Below are 12372 nucleotides of genomic sequence, written 5' to 3'. Positions count from 1 at the left end.
AGCATGTGCACTCTAGACTGTCAAACACATAAACATGTTGGTCATCTCACTTGTTGTGGATTTACTGTTCTTATTTCAATACCTCAATGCAAAAATCAAAAAGGTCATTTTGGGATCAAACTGTGACTTAAAGAAATCATTCACTTTAAGATATGATGCATTCCAGCTATCATTAAGAACACAATTACAAAATAGTTCAACACATAGATTTACTATAGTCTCTTAATGTCGTAGCTGGAATTATCATGTAACACAGTCTATGTGAGTCTCGCAGTCTATCTACATTCCAGTGTCCTGTGTTGATCCAGGACATGTTCACCTCAGGGTCGTGTTCATAATGAAGAAAACGGGAGGGAGGGACTACCTGAGCATTTTGCTATGATGTGCTCCAATGAATACGACCCATGGTGTTGTTCATTAGGTACAACATTGAAGAAAACAAAGTAAAACGGGGCGGTAGGACTATCTGAATTTGTCCAATAAGAAACGTTTTCATTGCAAAATGTTTTCCTACGTTATGGCCTAATAATCACAACCCTGCCTTTTAGGACATCTTTCAGCGCACAGGAGAAACCAACCATTATGTAAACTAATGAGGAGGTTAGATATGGTTCTGTTTGCTAGTAAACGCCAATACAACTCAATGCCATCGTTCCATAAGACAACTGTAACCCGACGGCTGCTCCTGGACATAGCAAATATTTACATGGGTATCACAAACAAAACACATTTGCATCACCTATTTGCTTGCCACTGTAACAAAAGGCAGTACAGCATGACTGGTAGCCTGAGCTATGTGTAAAGGAGGTGTCATTTTCAGTGCCAATATTCTGTCAGTACTACGGCTTCCCACCTTCATTTAAACACGTGAAGGAGTATGTGACATGGAAGGTCGTCTTCTTGGCCTCCGAACTGAGGGGAAGTTGGCAGAAGAGGAAGCACTGAGTTGGATGACGCGTTAAGTAACATTAATGGAAATGAGTGGAAAACTGTCACGTTGAGGAATGGAGCAAAACGGAATAAAGTTGTTCATGAAGACAGGCTTTAGTCTATTAATGGTCTGTTCCTTGTTGGAGTTAGTTTCATGGGAAAATCTGTGTTTTTGGGAGATCCATTAGCAGTCAAGGAGATGGTGGAGGACCCACTGGAAAGGGTGGTGTCAATCAAAGTGACCAGGAGCGGTATGGTGTTGATTTATTGTGTCAGAAGAACAAAAGGAAAGTGCATTGTGTCTCTCTGAATTATCGGAGTAGAATTCAAAGTGGATATTTTCTGAAGAGGGAACAGATCAAATGTCTGGTGGAAATTGAGGCTGAAAATATACAATGTACCAGGAGTAATGGATGTATGATGATTGAACTGTATGGTGAAGGAAAGGAAAGAGAAAAGCCTATCGGTGCTATTGCTATTTGATGGAATATCTCTTCCCACAGATGTAAAGCTGGGGTATATGAGAGACACAGTGAGAGCTTCTGTGAACAGAACATTGCAGTGTTGTTAATGTAAAAAGTTTGGCCACGTGGCAAGTGTGTGCAGATGGAATAAATATGTTGTGGAAGGGTCGGTGGATACACGGTGTTGCAATTGTGGTGGGAACCACGTTCCAGGAATGCCCTGTCAGGGTGAAGGAGGTCGAAGTAGCAAGAATCTGGGCTGTTCACCAGGTCTCTTATGCAGAGGCAGCGCAAATAGCGGAAGGGAGAAATGTCACTGGATGCCCCGCAGCCTGCAGAAAGTGTTGTTTATCATTTGAGGGATCCTGAAGTACTGATAGTGAAAAAGGTGGATTTTGTTGTGTTTATTGCACAGGTGATCAATTGTACAAGTCAAACTAACAAGAAATCAAAGAAACTTTACATAATTGTGAATGCAGCGAAAATGTTTCTGGATCTGCTGAAAAATTCCTGTGAATGTTGTCTGAAGATGCAGTTCCCTTTCAGGCCCCAGATTTGAATGATAGTGTCCCGTTCTCCCAGGCTGTTGGCCTGGGATAGGATCAGATAGGGCCAAAGTAGTGAAATAGTGGTTTTAATGGGTGTAGAGTTAGTTGGTAGGGAATTTATTTTCTCTATCAAAGTGTAATTAATTCATATTACAGAATAGTAGGCTGATATACAGCCAAAACAGTAGGTGGCGACATGCACCTATATCATTTGTTAGCAGACCGCCATAATACCAAAGAAAAATAAGTATGTGACATGGGGAAAGTCGGCCATCTTGTTTAGCAGCCTGACTCAGGTAGTGAAGTTCAGTGTCATCCTTCTCTTTTGAGTGAAAACACTACTGCGATCAATAGCCTTAGGCCGGTATTCCATCCAAACCATGTTATAGAGCAGGGCATTGCACTTGACCTTTAAAGGTAATTTATGCTTGAGCCAACATGCGCATTGTTTTCCATGAATGCGATCTCCGCAAACGTCTGTAAAATTGCCTTTAAAAGTCACATTGTCAGTGTGTTGCTCTATAACGCACCTTGGATTGTATCCCAGCCTAATTCAGTTGGAAATGTAACTGAATATGGTGCCAATTAGTTTAATTTGTTGTTGTTGTGAAAATGACAGTCATGCCTACACATATTTACAACAGTGGAAAGTATGGAAGCTTTTTTATGGATTAGGATAAATGACTGTCCTTTTTATTCCTGGTAGATACCCCTCATTCCACACAATACCATGGTTATTGAGCCATGTGCACATGGTTCTGCACACTGTATAATGTTTGTTTATTCACACAAAACTGTTTCACTTAAGTACTACACACTGTGACCAGAAATGAACCCATATCCTCCCGCTGTGATATGAGCCAAACCCTCTTATAATGCATCATTACTGTAAATATTCAGGTCAAACATTCAAATGCACAACATCTTTAAACAGAAAGGACTTGGGTTCAAACAGTCTTGGTTTCCTTTCAAATACTTTAGCGGCACTTGATTGAGTTTTTCTGGCTTAATGGAACCAATGAAATCGTCCCAGAAGTCCAAACCCTGTGTCCTCTGCCCATCTGGCACTCCAGCCAAGCTCAATTAAACCCTCAATGTATTTGAAAGAAAAAAAATACTACTTGAAACCAGGTATAAAACACAGTGGGCCATAACCTAGCTGTCGGACTGCATTGAGTGCACATCCCAGCAATTCAGAGTGTCTCCATCCACAAGTCCATAAAAGGACAGTAATGTTAGAGAGCATGGCTCATTTAAAGATCCCCTGGTTTCTTGCTTTGGGGGAAAATTATAGCGAGTCAAGCACAAACCCCATGGTACTGCCTTTCCAACCATGATGCACCATTTCAGTGTTTCCAAAAAATGTCAATAATGATACATCTTTATGGCTGAATGTCGCTCTGTTTCGGATATTTGTCGCTGTGAGCGATACATTATTAAGGGGTGTCATTGTAATGCATGCGTCTGGGTGGTGGCGCGTCTGGTGTGTGTATGTGAAGAAATGTATTTGTTGGGATTGGAGTTGTCAAGAAAAATGTGAATCTGGTTGATGGGAAACTAGGCATCCTGATATCCAGATTGGGTATCTTAAAGTGAATGAGAATCTCTTTCTCTCTCTCACACTCTCTGTCTTTCTCTTTCTCTTTCTCTCTCTCTTCCTCTTTCTCTCTCTCTCATTCTCTCTATTGCAAAAGATATGTACAAAAATATATAAAATCAAATACAAATTGAACGTTTTATGTAAGACTAATAATCTATTTCATATATGATATTCATATAGGATAAAAGTAAGATCCATTCTGTTTCCTGTGAAGACATAGCATGCAAATGGGGTGGTGAAATCTCTGACTTCCTCATGGTCAATCACACTAACTGCCCAACCAAAACAGTTTGTGCAATACCTCGCTGAAATGTAGACGAATGTCTCCAGGCATTCTGGAGAACCTTCTACAACGCCAGGCGCTCCAGGCTTCTTTATGAACATAAGATTTTAATGCACTTTTTGTAATAATCTAAATATATGATTTTAATGCACCTTTTGTAATCTTCTTCTCTCCAGCAATTATCTCTTTGAAAGTATGTGAATATTCATTGCCCACATGTTGGCCTCATCTCAACTTATCTTTGATGAAACAGTTGGCCTTGACTTATCCTAAGATGGCCGACAGACAACTACTACCCTCGTTTCTCTAATTTGATCCTGTTTGTCTTCAGTTAGCCTCACTACACAGTGTCTATAAATGTGGCTCCAATCTGCCTGAACACAGCCTGGGTCTCTTTTTCTCTCAACCCCTCTTATTACATCAGTGTTCTAGTGATGGTCTGGTGAGGGTCTGGTGATGGGACACAACAGGACCTGTGTGTTCACTAACGTCTGTCACACCCGTCACGCCGCCGGGGCTCCTGTCAAAGCAATGGAGACAGGAAGGACCAGACTGAGACTCTGTGTTAATCATGTTAAAGTAAGGAGAGGCTATCATACTGACGGTAGGGGCAGGGTTCCATCCTCTCACTGTCTGTCAGACTAACACTAATGTAGTGATCAAGGGGGAACCGCCATAGTGGAGCTTCAACATGCAAGCCTGTAGTTACAGGTTACAGTTACAGTACACTGCCTCCTGTGCCATAAAAGTCCAGACTTCTTGGCAGAAGCTGTCACGTTCGCTGGAATAAATGTCGGACCAAGGCGCAGCGGATGTTGAGTTCCACATTATTTATTAGAAAGTGAAACTAAGCAAAGACAAATAAACAATAAACTAACAACGAACCGTGACTACAGAGATGCTTCGTGCACTAACTCAAAACACAATATCCCACAAACACAGGTGGGAACAAACACTACTTAAATATGATCCCCAATTAGAGACAACGATTACCAGCTGCCTCTAATTGGGAATCATACAAATCACCAACATAGAAACATGAAAACTAGAACACCCACATAAGAAAGAATAAACTAGACTAACCCCCCCAGTCAAGCCCTGACCTACTCCCCCATAGAAAATAAAGACAGGACGTGGCAGAAGCAGTATTGCGTCTACAGGAAGGTTATACTATTGCCTGCTTAGAAACAGAATGGACAGTCATTTCACTTTTTATGGATATAGTACATTTAATTGATTTGTATCTTTGATTTTCATACAATCCGTACATATTTTAAGATTACTGAAACGTATATCATCATACAGAAACCCAAATTACAGTTAATGAACTGTTAGTTATTTTAAGTAGCTAAGATATTGAGCAGGAGGAACAACTCAAAGAGCAGTATTTTTCAGTTTCTCCACCACTTTAGCAAGCAAAGTGTTTCTGCTCAGAACAGGTCTTGGGACAACGTGTCTGTCGGCACTCTGGGCAGCTGTAGACAGCCTTCAGATCATCCTGATCCCAACAGCCCTGAATACAGCCCATACAGTAGCTGTGTCCACAGGCAGTAGTCAGTGGATCCAGATACACTGCTGATTGGTGCGACAGTAAACCTCCAGCAGTTTGCCATGATGAGAGCAGATCTACTCCTGAAGACTGGCTGGCTTTAAGTTGTGTCATAGTACACATCACATGTTATTCTTATTATATTTGTGTTTTGAACCAGGGTTTGTGTACACTTTTTGTACAGTGTTTGTTTACAATTACATTGTTAAAAAACACTGGGGTAAAACAAGTTTATATTCTGGGTTCTGATGGGGTAAGACAGTTCAACTAAGCTCATGAGGTATCTATCAGTAATATTCTTCAAGAATCAATACCTTGCAGATGTATTCATACCCGTTGGATTTCTTCACATTTTATTGTACTACAAAGTGGGATTTAAATTGATTTAATTGTAATTTTTGGTCAACAATCTACACAAAATACTCTGTAATGTGAAAGCGGAGTACATTTTTTATTTATTTTAAAGATGGTTAGAAATGAACTAAAATATAGTTGTTGCATGAGTATTCAGCTCCCTGAGTCAATACATGTTAGAAACACCTTTGGCAGCGATTATAGATTTGAGTCTTCTTGGGTATGTCTCATAATGCTTCATGCTCTGTCAAGATGTTGGGGGTCATGGCTACACAGCGATTTTCAAGTCATGCCATAGATTTTCAAGCAGATTTAAGAAAAAAACTGTAACTTGGCCACTCAGGAACATTCACTGTCTTCTTGGTAGGCAACTCCAGTGTATATTTGGCCTTGCGTTGTAGGTTATTGTCCTGCTGAAAGGTGAATTCCTCTCCCAGTGTCTGGTGTAAAGCAGACTGAAGAAGGTTTTCCTCTAGAATTTTGCCTGTGCATAGATCCATCCCGTTTCTTCTTATCCTGAAAAACTCCAAAGTATTTGCTGATGTCAAGCATACCCATACCATGATGCAGCCACCACCATGCTTGAAAATAAGGAGGCAGTTACTCAGTGGTGTGTTGGATTTGCATCATAAATAGGGCTTTGCATTTAGTGCATTTAGTGTTTTTTTGCAGTATTACTTTAGTGCCTTGTTGGATAAAAGATGCATGTTTTGGAATATTCTGTATATTTGTATTCTTCTTTTCACTCCGTCGTTTAGGTCATTATTGTGGAGTCACTACAATGTTGTTGATCCATCCTCAGTTTACTCTGTAAATATTTTAAAATCACCAATGGCCTCATGGTGACGTCCCTGAGCAGTTTCACTCCTGTCCTTCAGCTCAGTTCAGAAGAATGACTGTATCTTTGATGTGTCTTGGTGGTTTAATAAATAATCCACAGCAGCATTATTACCTTGACCATGCTTAAAGAGATATTCAATGTCTGATTTGTTATTGTTACCCATCTACCAATCATTGCCCTCCTTTATGAGGCTTTCAAAAAGCTCCCTGGTCTTTGTAGTTGAATCTATGCTTGAAATTCAATACTTGACATACTAATGTTGCATGTGTGGGGGACAGAGGAAGGGTAAGAAATTCTATCCTTTATTATTTCACACAGAGTGAGTCCATGTATCTTATCTTTAAAAAAAATTGAATTTATCTTCCACTTTGACATTACAGTGTATTTTAAGATTTGTGCGTATTGTGGGTCTCCGATGCTATGCTTGGTTGACTGCAGTATGTGGACAGCTTTCACTTCTGTTGATAACTTCATTGCTTCCTTCTCACAGTAGCTCTCTAGCTGTCTCTTGAGTTCTGAGACAGATTCCTTCACTGTCTTAAAATCACAACCTTGGTTAAGGATGGTGGCATGTAACTCTTCAGACACAGTTGCTCCAGGAGTCCTTCAGCCTGACTCACTTCATCCTTCTCCTGGGCTCTGATCAGCTCCTTCACTTCAGAGTGCCTTCTCTCAATGAAGAGAATCAGCTCAGTAAAGATCTTCTCACTGTCGTTCACTGCTGCCTGTGCAGAGCGCTTTTAAGATACACAGAGAAAGAGACGGTGGATTCATTTCAACCAGCCCACTCAATCGGCTTTCACCAGGACCCCAATATGTAAATATTATACACATGCATTAGACATGTATATATTTATATATATATACTTCAAATATAAAAAAATAAGTTCCTTAGCGGGAAAAATGAAGTTATTCTAAAAATAGAAATAATAAAATGATTAGACAAATGTCAAATAGAATAACCTGTAGCTTACAGTGATGTTGTAAGGAATCCACCAAAAATGTAAAAGTAATTATTGGTTTATTATAATATAATTAACCTTTTTAACCACGTAATTTTTAAGTGAATATCAGATTGATGTTATAGCAGACTTAAAAATAGAGTTACCAATGCAAGAAAACATCTCTCCTGATACTAGTGTTCCTGTTTGTAACGGCTCTCCTCTTCGTCTGATGATGAGGAATAGGAATCATCGGACCAACACACAGCGTGGTAAGTGTTCATAGTGAATTTAATTAAATAAACTGAACACTGAATGACAAAAGAGAGTGAACGACACGAAACAGTCCTGTAAGGTGAAAAAACACAAAACAGGAAACAACAACCCACAAACACAGGTGGGAACAGGCTACCTAAGTATGGTTCTCAATCAGAGACAACGATTGACAGCAGCCTCTGATTGGGAACCATACCGAGCCAAACACATAGAAATACAACACACAGAACAAAACCTAGGATGAAAAACATAGAATGAAAAACATAGAATGCCCACCCCAACTCACGCCCAGACCAAACCAAAATAGAGACGTAAAAAAGGAACTAAGGTCAGGACGTGACACTGTTACTAGGGTATTCCATCTGTTTTAAGGTCCATTCTCTTTCACCTCTCTAGGGTATCTGAATAGTTATACCGCCATCCCATTTCCCCAGTGAACTATGCAGAAAGAACTGTGTCTCTGACTTCCCCCTACCCCTGCATTGAGTCTATTGACTTTGCACCAGTATAACTCTTCCCATGCTGTGCTGTAGTAGCACAGAGCAGGTCAGTAGTGTGTGTATTCCGTCTATTGGAGATCAGGACGTACATAATCCTCTGTTGAGTCATGAAAGACACTGACCAGGAGGATTGGGACCTCTGCTCTGCACTAAGGCAAAACTCAAAGCCAGCCAGTCTTCAGGAGTAGATCTGCTCTCATCATGACAAACTGCTGAAGGTTAACTGTCGTACCGATTAGCAGTGTATCTGTTGTCTGTGTACGATGGATCAACATAAAGGCCATGATGAAACAGTCTCAGCCAGAGCAGAAAAGACAGAGTAACAGGGGCAGGATAACTCAAATGCCCCCCTGTAGGCACTGACTGAACATTGCACTCTGCACACACATTGAAGCAGGAAGTTACATAATAGCCATGTGGCAGCCACTCCTATTCCTCAGCACAAACAAGGAAAGTTATCTCTCCTATTTGGCAGCACAGTTTGTTAGTGTGCCGTATCAAAATGGCAGAGGCATTTAAAGATCTACTGAAGGAGGCGGTGACTACTGCCTGTGGACACAGCTACTGTATGGGCTGTATTCAGGGCTGCTGAGATCAGGATGATCTGAAGGCTGTCTACAGCTGCCCAGAGTGCCGACAGACACGTTGTCCCAAGACCTGTTCTGAGCAGAAACACTTTGCTTCAAGCTACTTTTCCTGCACACTGTTATGCTGAACCTGGAAACGTGGAGTGTGATTCTTGCACTGGCTGTTGTTGACAAGAATAGACCTATTCAGTTCATACCCAAATCCTGTCTGGTGTGTCTGGCCTCTTACTGTGAGACTCACCTCCAGCCTCACTATCAATCTCCTGCCTTTAAGAAGCACAACCTGGTCGAAGCCTCCACACAACTACAGGAGAAGATCTGCTCTCATCATGACAAACTGCTGGAAGTTTACTGTGTATGATAGATAAACATAAAGGCCATGATACAGTCTCAGCTACAAGAGAAAGGACTGAGAAACAGAAGCAGGTGAGGGGAAATCAACAGAAATCCCTGCAGAGAATCCAGAAGATAAATAAGGAGATGCAGAAGCTGAGACAGGCTGTGGACTCTCAGAAGGTGAGTGTTGGGACCATCTACATAGAGAGCAATAGTAATGGCATCTTTTTGTAGGCACTAACTCCGCCAGGTTCGTTGGACAAAACCTATGGAAAAATTAATGTAGGGATTTGTATAAGTTCTAAAAAATAATGTCTGCGGTAAACAGACTTAGGTTAAGTTTAGTTCAGATCATCTTCATAAGCTAACTTCACTTTTTGGGAATTTAAGCCTTTATGTAGTCATAAAAAGCACGTAAAGGCTTCATAAAAGTTCATGTTAACTGACTAGTATTGTCTCATAGAACAAAACTATCACATTTCAGGTATGACCTAGATGCAGACAAGGTCGAAGAAAAAAGTTAATACAGGTATAAATACCCAGGGGATAATGGGGAAGATGGGCGACACCTGGAGGGGGGTGGAGACGTGCACAAAGACAGGTGAAACAGATCAGGGTGTGACAAAAGCCTGTAACATCTCCTAAGTCTGTGCTAACCTCAAACCTTATTTTCGGCGTTTATTCTTTCCGCAGTAATTTTCCCCATAGGAAAGACTGAACAAACCAGAGGTAACTCATTTCCGGGTTTTTAGAACAAGCTGGGGAGCTCTATTAGACTTAAGCAATAAGGCCTGAGGAGTTTCGGTATATTGGCCAATATATCACGCCTAAGGGCTGTTTTTAGGCATAACTGTCAGCGGGGAGCTTGGATACAGGCCTTAGTGGTGGTATATTGGCCATATACCACAAACCCCTGAGGTGCCTTTTTGCTATTATAAATAGGTTACCATCATAAATATAACAATAAACAAGTCGTTTTGTGTCATACCCGTGGTATATTGTCTGAATGAAATACACGGCAGGAATGCTGTTTCAGCCAATCAGCATCCAGGAACCAAACTACCTGGTTAATAGATATGTATTTTATTCGGGACAGAAACAAGGAAAATATAACATTAACACATTGAATCATTAACCGTCAGATGCATTGCACCATCAAGCTTTAGCAATGTGCTGATTTGCAGCATCAGTCCCACTCTCTAGATTTGCTTTTTTTTAATTATAAAGAACAGTTATAACTAATCAACAAAAGAATGATTCACAAGCGAATACATCCTTGCTGTTCTATAAAACCAGTTTTTCACTTTCTGTGGGAATTCATGCATACTAGGCACACATTTATAGTATAAATATACAGTATGTGTCTATATACACTGAGTGTACATTAGGAACACCTGCTCTTTCCATGACATAGACTGACCAGTTGGATCCAGGTGAAAGCTATGATCCCTTATTGATGTCACTTGTTAAATCCACTTCAATCAGTGTAGATGAAGGGGAGGAGACAGGTTAAAAATTTACACATTGATTGTGTATGTGTGCCATTCAGAGGGTGAATGGTCAAGACAAAACATTTAAGTGACTTTGAATGGGGTATGGTAGTAGGTGCCAGTTGCACCAGGCTGAAGGACTCCTGGAGCAACTGGAGCAGGAAGTGACTGAGCTCAGGAGGAGACATGCTGAGATGGAGCAGTTCTCAAACACTGAGGACAACATCCTGTTCCTTCAGAGGTTCAAAGACCATAGTACCCCCCCCCCCCCCCCATCCCGTATCTGAAGAGTTACCTGCCACCATCCTTGTGATTTTAAGACAGTGAAGGAATCTGTCTCAGAACTCAAGAGGCAGCTGGAGAGCTACTGTGAAAAGGAAGCGGTGAAGATATCGGCAGAAGTCAATGCTGTCCCCATACTGCAGTCCCACCCCAGAGAAGAGTGAGCTTCAAGCAGGCCTAAACCACAGCGTTTCACAAGACCACCATCGTCCAACAACTTAACTTCTGATAAGCTGGTGGTATGTGAACCTTTTGACATGAACAGTTTTCTGCATCTCTTACGGAGCATGAAATAAATTAAATGTATCCGTAAAGGGTTAAATGACCAGTTGGAGAATGATGTCACTTACAGTAAGGCTTCTATCTTCGCCCTTCACTTTTCCCCGTGTTTTGGAAATTCATATGAATTCCAAATGAATTCTGTTTCTAAGCAGGCAATACTATAGCTTCCCCTTAGACGCAATACTTCTCCCGAGAGGTCTTGACATTTAGGCCACATATATTGATAAAAAGGTTCAGAGTATCTCTGATTCATTGGTAACAAGGCATTTAATAAGAAAAGACCCTGCAGAAGGTAAGCTGATGCTGAAACGTTGGTGGTTTACCCAATAAATTACTGGGAGTTTATACAAAGAGTGTACGACTCTCTTTATTTGTAACTAATTTAACAAGAACTGCTTTGCTTGGATTGCACAGCCCTCGGATATTGAGGTGCGTGACTTGGATAATATGGTTATTCAATTTTCAAAGCCATTTCTACAGCACAGATACATGTGGCAAAATTAATTACATTGTGTTATTAATTTCCGTAGGGTGTGATAAGCCAGTCTTTCGTAAACATTGTAATGGAATTAAAGAAGACTGTGAGTACGTCCCAAATAGGGGATAGGGAATAGGATGCCATTTGCGACAAAGCTGGTAATTCAATGCCATGTAGAGTCTAATTAGGTTAATGAGTTTTAATGTAATCTCGGAAAGCCAGAACCATAATCTTGTGTAACTGCGTCACAAACAACTGTCAACAAAGAGAAGTTTTAATACAGCAGAATTTATTCAGGAAAATATAGACCCTTAGCTCTTCTTGTCTAATGTTTTAAAGTTTACATAATAGTCATTTAACTAAATTATATGGAATTATACAAAATAAATACTTAAGGAAAGCAGATTTTGTCCTCTGCTGGTGGTGAAGGTAAATGTACACTCTGCTGGTGGTGAAGGTAAATGTACACTCAGCTGGTGGTGAAGGTAAATGTACACTCAGCTGGTGGTGAAGGTAAATGTACACTCAGCTGGTGGTGAAGGTAAATGTACACTCAGCTGGTGGTGAAGGTAAATGTACACTCAGCTGGTGGTGAAGGTAAATGTACACTCAGCTGGTGGTGAAGGTAAAT

The 12372-nt window shown here is 40.7% G+C and overlaps 1 pseudogene; it reads left to right on the top strand.

Annotated features, from left to right (window-relative positions):
* Positions 1-8788: 8788 nt before the first annotated feature.
* On the top strand, positions 8789-11145 carry LOC139384601 (E3 ubiquitin/ISG15 ligase TRIM25-like; annotated as a pseudogene).
* The last annotated feature ends 1227 nt before the right edge of the window (positions 11146-12372 follow it).

Source organism: Oncorhynchus clarkii, chromosome 26, assembly GCF_045791955.1.
Source record: "Oncorhynchus clarkii lewisi isolate Uvic-CL-2024 chromosome 26, UVic_Ocla_1.0, whole genome shotgun sequence".
Taxonomy (NCBI): Eukaryota; Metazoa; Chordata; class Actinopteri; order Salmoniformes; family Salmonidae; genus Oncorhynchus; species Oncorhynchus clarkii.
The sequence above is the reverse complement of the archived record's forward strand: the minus strand, read 5'-3'. Positions and strand labels throughout refer to the sequence as shown.